Source organism: Triticum dicoccoides, chromosome 4A (assembly GCF_002162155.2).
Source record: "Triticum dicoccoides isolate Atlit2015 ecotype Zavitan chromosome 4A, WEW_v2.0, whole genome shotgun sequence".
Classification (NCBI taxonomy): Eukaryota; Viridiplantae; Streptophyta; class Magnoliopsida; order Poales; family Poaceae; genus Triticum; species Triticum dicoccoides.
The window spans coordinates 304,178,912-304,188,184 of record NC_041386.1 but is presented as its reverse complement, the minus strand read 5'-3'; the positions used below and the strand labels follow the sequence as shown (position 1 = coordinate 304,188,184).

The following is a 9,273-nucleotide window of genomic DNA, read 5'->3' as shown; positions in this document are numbered from 1 at the left end:
GGCTATGGGCTGATTGCTTTCTGTATGAGCCTCTTGTGATTGGGCTCTCGTGGGCGGATTACCCGATGTGTACTCATCTTCCAACAAAGAGGAGAAGACATAACCAGAAGAATTGTGAGAAATAAGTCAATTTATCAAGTTGAGGCATTTCGATGTGGATTTCAAATAAGAAAGACAGGAAAAGACTCCTGCGCCCTCGAGAGCATTGTCTTTCACTTGCATTTCTTCCTGAAGTTGGCTCGAAGACCTGTCGAGGCTTGATTTTCCCAGTTATTACTCGAGCGCGCTGAGCCAACTTTGAACTAAGCTCAGGGGAGGGGTAGTAGGTATGCTTCAAACCCTCTGGCACCTTGAAGAACGATGGAACTAGATCGGGGAAGATGAATGGCCAATGAGGACAGGACAATGGGGGAAGTTGGTAATAGAGAATCCTCCCTTCTTCTTTGCTTTCATGCGTGAAAAAATCCAAAGCTAACCATTGGAAACACATGGGCTACCGAGTAAGGACATTCATTTTATTTATTACTTTACTTTTTTACTAAGTTATTCTAAAAGATAAGAGCTAACCGACCATCCTGATTGAATGTTTGAGCACTCAGAGTCTCTCGTGAGTATGGAAAGAAAGTCTCTTCTTTCCACAACTCCTAAATTTCCCATTAGCCTATCCAATCTAATTCCAGACAGAGTCAGTAGTCCTTACTTTAGTGTAGGTAGTGTCAGATAATTAGGAAGTCTTGATAGTCTTTCGTATAATCTCTTCTTCAATCCCAAGAGCAAAAAAGGAATGTCCTTTAGGGACCTTTCTATACCAAGATTTCCGACCTCTTACTTTCGTAGTTTTGAATTGCGGAATAGAATCAATTATGAAATTCATAAGTATATATCCCTCATCCCTACTGGTATCGGTTTGGGCCACTACCCAGAACCCTGCCAGAGCCCTATTTTTAAGAAGAAATTGACAGTCTTTTTTAGAACTAGAACTATGGTAAAATCCAGTATCGACAGGCCTAGTTCTTTTCCTTTGCTTATGCAGGGCAAGAATTTGTCAAGTTCAATCAGTACAATAAGAAATCCTAAGTATTTTTTCGGTCAGGCGACACCCAGATTTAAACTGGGGATAAAGGATTTGCAGTCCCCTGCCTTACCGCTTGGCCATGCCGCCAAATCTGATCCAAAATCAAGAAAAATCTTATTCATCCACATTATTTTACTAATTTTTATTCGTAGGAGGGGATTATTAAACCCTTTTTCATTTTTTAAATCGTTGAATCCCTTTGTACTCATCCCTTTCCAATCCCTTTTAATAAATTCATTCCTGTTTTTTATTGGACCAAGTTTTATTCTCTTCGATTGATTGTATCTCAAAACACACATTGCTTAAATACCTTCTCTTTCTATTGAAAAGAGAAAGGATTTCCAGTCACAGACTGCCAAATTTAGGAAAAATTGGAACCATTAACTATATTATTTGTTATTATTTGTTATTTTGATATTTTCTATTTTCTATTTGTTAGTAGTGAACGGTTCTAAAATGGGTATTGTATCCCAAATAGTGTTTCCTTAATGGCATAACAAAATCGAATTGATTTAAGGCTAATCAGTATCAATTAAAAAAAGAGAATTATGATATTGATATAGTGTGACCTGACCCCTATTGCTCCAAGTAAAATTTTTTCTAGGGTTCTTAAAGATATTCTCCATTTTTCCCTTTCCCTACAATAAAGTATAGTCTGAAGGCTAGCACGCACCATTCCTCGCTTATGATAATCTAAGGCCAAAAAGAAAGAAGGCTCACACCATAATAATACATACCCTTTTTCCTCGATCGTCAAGGTCGTGGATTTGGATCGATTTCGGTTTTACGGGCTTCATACATTGTTAAGAAAAGTACTCGGCATTGGAAAGCATCACGTTCTGGCCACACACAAAAGAAGTCTGTGGAAGGTATGGAATTTCTCGGCTGAAGGTCAGAAAGAAAGCAATCGCCAGTGCTCTCGGTTCTAGCAACGAGTCTTTTCTCTGAGAATTAAGGAAAACAAACTAACCTTGTCTGTCTATGTTCCACCTTGACATGAAAGACTCCTTTCCTAACCTGACTGTTCTACCTGGTTAGTTCACTTCACTTTTCGAGGGATCCTGGATTGGAGTTCACTTGTCTATGAGTGTCCGAACAGTTTCAGATCCTTCCAAGGTGCAGGGGTTCTCTCTCCACTCACTTTGAGCTGAGTTTCTTGTGATCTTTTTAGTAGTTTTTCCGTCCAATTTTATGGTAAATTAAGTCTTACACAACTGTCCCCAAGGATGTCCATTCCATTCGGCGGGGACTCCATCTCGCATTCGATCTCCCTCCTTTCCCCAAAAGAGTTGAGGTCTCTCTGGACTTCTCTTTTGTCTCTCTCCCAGATTCAGAAAAAGGGAGGAACATGGCCTCTTGACGGGAGTGATTCCCCGAAAAGAGATCGTTCCCAGCATCCTCGAGTTCGTAGTCAAACTCACCTTCATCCACCTTTCATGGACTGGCGCGGGCAAGCTCCGATGTCTGGAGCAGGAGATGGAAGCTTGGGTTGAGGAAGCTGTCAACGAGTCATCAAAGGCGATAGATTGGTTATATTCAGATTCGTTTGATTTTGATTTTCTTTTTTTGGTTGTGAGAGGTCTGAGTCCACAGCTGGGGAAGAGTCGTCAGATGACAATTGAAGTAGGGGTCTGCCTCTTTCAAAGGGAAGCAAGAGTCTCATAGGGAAGGATATCCTGCACAGACCAATCCCAATCAGGTAGAGAGTCTTGTTGTCAATGAAAGCAATTTTTCTATGTCACATATCTGCCTATCTCGTGTTGTGAGCTATAAAGTACCCACGAGGGGTGGGTGGACCAAGAAAGAGGAAGGCGATTGGGTCCTTCCCATCCTCTGTGATGTCAGTCTCTTTGTCATTCTTTCACCCTTGCTGAGTAGCGAAGTGAGCATACTAAAGATCGAATTCATCAATCATTTGAGTTGGTACGAACATAGGAATCCAGACTCCGCTTGATTCGATCTTCAGTTTCGACCTTCATCAGTCAGGAAAAAGAAGAAGGACCCACTTATTCCACTCGGAGAGACTGAACCAGGCAACAAAAAAAGAAAAACTGAAGGCAGTTATCTTTCCATTCCAACTAAACTAAGTGAAAAAAGGGGGAGAGCGAAACAGAAACACAGGAAGAAAGAAACTATGTCCAAACCAACGAGTCCTTTGGTCGACTCTAAAGAATGTATTGGGAGTTGGGAGTTAGCCATCTCATAGGAGTGATAGCTGGGTTTTTCACAGAGTGTCTTCATACGATTGAAAAAAAGAGTGCTCTAGGTCGGAGAAAACAATAAGAAGATTGTTCACCAGTCTGTCTCCCGACCTCTTTAAAGCAGCTACCTACCGTGATCTGGTCTTGGGACAGCATTGGCACCCCCGTTTGATGGATCTTCTTGGCACTCTAAAGCGCTTCCACGAGAGACATATGGACTTTGAGTTATAGACGGAGAAGAGCCTTTAGAGGATCAAGAGTTATTCCTCAATAAAACAAATGGGATTTTGAGGGAGGGCTGAATGCGATGTACTGAAGGGTTCGCTTTCGCTGAAACGGCGCCAGTCTTTCCTGCTGTGAATTTCCCAAGTCGGTCTAGGTGGTCTAGGTGGCTGGGATACTATGCCCTTCTTTTTAGAGGCTCAAAGACGAGTTCTTTGAAGGAATCAAAAGAACCCATGTGTCTCAGAAGAAGTATACTCTCTTTTTGTGCTGGGAAGAAGAATGAGATCCAACTCAAAGTCAAGGAAAGCGGCCTAGACCACTGACTTTTGATGGAAGGCTTCTGAACATGGATTGGTCTGGTAAAGCCAATTTTTTCGGCAAATCAAATATTTTCTGAGAGCACTAGACCTTCTCTCTTTCAGGATTGATTCCCACTCACTACCTGATAGCAGGCTTGGCCCATGAGACCTATTGTCTTATTTTACTGGCTCACTTCACTACTTTGGAGGATGGGTTTTTCCCCTTTTTGGTTCGCAAACGCTCTAACCCATCGAGAAGCTCCATCTAAATTGGAGTTGATGTGAGTACTTCCCCAGAGGCAGAGGCTTTTTCTACAAAAGGGTGGGAGCATAAAATGCAGGTGAGTCAATTGCGTGTGGCCTTCAAGTACAAGCAAGTTCTTGACCGTATGTCCAGTGTGAATATGCAAATGGAATGGGAGAGTTCCTAATTGATCAGTTGATTTGATCGGCATTGGACTAGTCAACACAGTTAGTCTCATTTCCCATTCTGTTGCTCACATATAACCTGTTCGATTCTGGTATAGCTATCGGTCCCTTCAAGGACGACAACCAGTACGATTGTCCTAGCTGTGGATCATCTTTTTCGATGAACCCACCATAGCCCTATGCATGTGATCATGATACGCAATAAGTGCATGTCATGAGTATGCAGTATTTCCTCTGAGTTTCCTTTAGGAGTAATAGGGAATTCCTTGGTTTAATTAGAGGAGAGTCGACTCGTGAGAGTCGCTCGAGTCGTCACTAGTTCACTTCATTACTAGGGGGAAGTGGAAGGACAATGAAATCCAATTGGTTGATTTTTCATCATATTCCTGATTGATTGGACATAAAATCAAATTAGATCTGCATCCAAACAAAGGTACATGTATGGTTCCTAAGGATACAATTTTGTCCTAATCATTGAGAAAGATGAAATAAGTTGATAGCGCGAACTCGTACTAACACATACTCTCTAAATATTGAAGAACTTGCATGTGGCCTTCAAGCCACAACCGCGGTATGAGTTCTGATCTCAGACTTTGGTTTGGGGGCTGCTGGCCCCTTCGCATCGACAAGGAAACTGTGGACGACAATGGGTTTCGAATTAGAATAAAACGAAGACCCTATCGAACAAATAGAGGAAAGGGCGGAAAGGGGAAAAAGTAAAGTATAAGCGACATATGGCATGAAAAGGAAATCCAATTTCGGTAAGACTTGATCTGAATCATAGTTCAGATCCAAGTCGGTTCAGTGAGGGCGACCGCGAAAGTCACCGAATGGGTTCGGTCCGTCTTTTCCTGATCTTTGTTTGGCCCCCCAAAAAGGCGTGAGAGGACGTTGCAGATGTCCAAGACGGACACGACTTCTTCTAACGCTAGAAGACCACACGAAGAAACCCGGGACCAGAGCATGTCGTGAAAGACGCACACGGGGCGGGCGTGCTTCGACCATGTCTCCGAGGCACAGTTGAATGTAGATATCATGAACGCGAGGATAAGGATACCAGGCCGAGAAACCCGGGCAAGTAGTCCCCTAATGTGCCGATCGCTAGCGCATCCAGGGCCCCGGCGCCCAGCTCTACTGGAGAGGCCATCACTGATCTGAAAAGTGCGTCTGCGGTTCGGATAGAGTGATTCTGCGAACGCCTAGCCCCAAGAATAAATAAAAAAACAAGTGCTAAGTTTCATTTCAGATCAGTGAATAAACCAAAAAAGAGACCTTTCTCGCCAGACACCACACTATGCTCCACTTCAACAAATGAGAGTTTTCGGTGGAACCGGTGAACCACGTGAGCTGGTTAGATGCGTGGGGCAAAGGGCTCGTAGTACCTGATAGCGTGGCTATGCAGTGGAAGCGAAGGATCCTAAATCGACCCCCTTCTTTATTTTTTATTCAAAGACACAAAAGCAAGCACAGTACAAAGAGATTGGACTCTCGGATGGGACTAAGCAGCTACCGTTCTGACGCGCCCCTGACCCTATCTTGATTCAAACCGAAAACCCTCTCTAAGGTGGAGCCCAGTTGAAGCGATCATTCAAAGAAGAAATGAGAATCCAAATCCACTTTGAGGGATATAGATGAAGTCTCGCTCAGTAAAGAGTGTTGTAGATTCGTAGAAGAGGATCAGAGTACGCGCGCTACAAAAGGCGGCTAGCCAATGAAAGTAAGTGGAAAGAATGTAGCACTTTTGTACTGACCCCGGAGGGGCCCCCGGTTGTTTTGGCGCGCCCTACCCCAACGTTAGACTATTGCCTTTTTATCCTACGCTTGCTGCTTGCAGCATGGATTCGATAGATCTATCGAATCCATGCTTCCCCTGCCCCGAAGCGAGACTTTATCCAGATCTCAAAGAATAACGAGCTAGGCGGCCAGCGGGCAAAGAAAGGGGGCGGGGCGTTGACTTGAAAATGACAACCGCCTGTTCCAACAGCGGGGGCCTTGCACGAGAGCAAACCTACGATTAAGTAGCAGTTGCTTTCGTTGATGGGCCCAGTGAGGGGGGCATTGTCCCTCAGTTCTTACCAACCTCAGGTGTGTACATCTAACTTATTATCTTCTTTTTTCACGCAAGCCTGACCTCAGCTGTCCATTTCTTATTCATTCAGGGCTCCCCTAGTGGACTTGGTGGTGCTCCTTTCTCAAACCAGAACAACTCTGAATGTTAGGGAAAATAAGGGAAGACCACCTGAGCGAACCGACCGAAGGGACTTTACTTATCTGAACCGAACGTTAGCGGCTTAAGCTAAGCCTATCACGAGCTGCGTTGCCGCTTGATTGGCGGGGAGGAAGATCTCAAAGTATGGGGAAAAGGATCAAGCACTTTGACTTTGCTTTGTCCCCCAAGATCCACCACAGGTTGGGTTTGAGAGTCGTGTGATGGGTGACTATCTAGCACGGTTCAGAGAGCACGTGTATGTAGTCTGCGCTGGTGAATGGAAGCCCCCGCCGCAAAAAAGAAGCGGCTCTTCCCACGGCTCTGTCACCATTGACTCTATTTATTATTATGGTAAATCATTGTATCAAGATGTCAATCTTAGATCTTATTTTAGTTCGACACGTCCACCTATGAAACTCACCCTTGGCTTTCATCTCTGTAGCTGTATTATTCTACATTTTCCCAAAAGGACAATCATCCATTTCTTTCTTCCCGGGCGATCACCACAACTAAAACAAAAAAACACAAGAAATCAAGACTCGTACTACAGGAAAAGGGCTGGTGGTTGACATTTGGGAAAGTCGGGCCGATCAGGTGTCTTCATTCAAGCGAGGGTACAGAGGAAGAACGAAACGAAGTGAGAGGCCGGGGGGCAGGGAAAAGTGTCGAGTCGATCGACCGAGAGAAGCAAAATGAAATCCAGATTTGGCCGAAAAAGATGCAACGTTATGGATACCATGACCGATCACCATCGAGAAAGAAGAATTTTGATAAATCACTTCGGGTGAGCGGGGCCTTCAAGCGGCCTCAATACGCCGGGGTTGTAATTGACATACCTTTCCATATGGGAAATGTCGCCTCCTTACTAAAAAGGAATAGAATCAAGTTATTTTTACCAAAGAAGTCCCGCTCTGACGGCCCGACGAGTCATCTACTAAAAAGGACCCTCCCCGCTGTGCGCCCCTCCTTGAATAATTCATTCATGCAATATTTTTTGAATACTAAGAATAAAATGCATTTTGATCTTGTCCTAGTTCTCAATCATTTCGTGGCGCCGGGTGTGGCTGAACCATCTACGATGGGGGAGCGAACGGAGGAAGCTTAGATAAGAGAATATGCTCTCGCTTCGCTTTTTTTAGAAAGCTCTACCAGCGAGAAAAAGTGTTTGTCCCGAGCCAAAAAGAGGTTGACCCACTTCATTCGCCAAGCGAATGATCTTCGCTTCGTGGGAACAACAAAAACCACCATATCGCTCTTTCCTTTTCTTCCGTGCTACCTTCTTTTTTCCAAGGGATGGGGTTGGGGTGTATAATAACCCTTTTTGAGTATGCCCGGAAACAACTCCTAGCTCAATTTAGGATCAAATGTAGGAACCTCATGGGTAAGGATAAGGTAATGGAATTGATAGAGAAATTCATAGACCTAGGTAGGATAGGAAAATTGATAAAGGGAATAGAGATGATGATAGAGATCATACTGAGAAAGAGGATAATTCCGTACGGGTACAACTCTTATTTGAACGAAGTGCAAAAAATGCGATCTTTTTTGTCTAATAGAACAAACACTAATATCTTAATTGAGTCGGTAAAGATCAAATATATTTATCAAAGTGCTTCTCTGATTGCTCAAGACATCTCTTTTCAACTAAGGAACAATCCAATCTCATTTCGTTCCATTTTTAGTAAAATAGTGAAGGATATTCCATTAATAATGCCAAAAGGGGTGGAGGGGATACGTATTTGTTGTTCTGGTCGATTAGGGGGTGCGGAAATAGCAAGAACTGAATGTGGAAAGTATGGAAAAACATCTTGTAATGTATTTAACTATGAAATCGATTATGCTCCTGCGTAAGTATCTACTCGTAACGGAATTTCATGTGTCCAAGTGCGGATCTCATATAGTCAAAATAAGAAGGGACGTGCTATATCCGAAATGTACGAAATATAGTAAATATTTTAAACGCAGACGTAGTAGGGGTCACGAACCAGATGGTACACAACTTGGTTTTGGAAGATATGGCACCAAAAGTTGTAGAGATGGTCGTCTTTCATATCGAGCCATTGAAGCAGCGCATTGGGCTACAATCGAACAATTCCATCGTGCTATGAGCGGACAATTCCGAAGAAATTGTAAGATATGGGTAAGAGTTCTCGCAGATCTTCCTATTACGGGGAAACCCGCAGAAGTTCGAATGGGAAGAGGAAAAGGAAATCCGACGGGTTGGATTGCTCATGTGTCCACAGGACAAATCCCATTTGAAATGGATGGTGTGAGTTTTTCAAATGCTCGACAAGCCACTAGATTAGCGGCGCATAAACCATGTTCATCAACCAAGTTAGTTCAGTGGTCGTAACATAATTGGTTAGTGGGGAAAATCGGCGACTCAAAAGAATTTGGTCAAGTGTTTGTTCCTGAACGAGGGAAGTGGAAAGACAAGGAGGGATAGGGAGCTCGCCTCCTTCTTTTTTGTAATCGCCGAAATTGTACGACGACCCTTCTTGTTCCAGGCATATGACCCTGAGATGTGACGGTGTCACTTTTCCGGCCCGGTAAAGTGACAGTTATATAAATAAGAATAAGAAAGAGAAGTGTGATGTTGTCGTGTTGTCAGCAATCAAATTATCGTAAATAGATAGTATAGTTGTGTTGTTTCAATTTCTGTTCGTACTCTGATTGCTGTGGCTGCAGCTCGATCTTGGCAAATCTCTCAAATGGATGTCAAAAATGCTTTCCTTCATGGTGATCTACATGAGTTTTTTCTATATGCAGCCACCTCTGGGTATTGAAGTTCCTGATGGTCATGTTTGTCGCCTTGGAAAGGCCCTCTATGGGGAA

General features: G+C 43.5%; 1 non-coding gene across 1 annotated transcript; it reads right to left on the bottom strand.

Annotated features, from left to right (window-relative positions):
• Window positions 1–1,091: 1,091 nt before the first annotated feature.
• Window positions 1,092–1,162, bottom strand: TRNAC-GCA. Its single transcript has one exon. It is a non-coding gene; the product is annotated as a tRNA-Cys (tRNA).
• Between the last annotated feature and the right edge of the window lie 8,111 nt (window positions 1,163–9,273).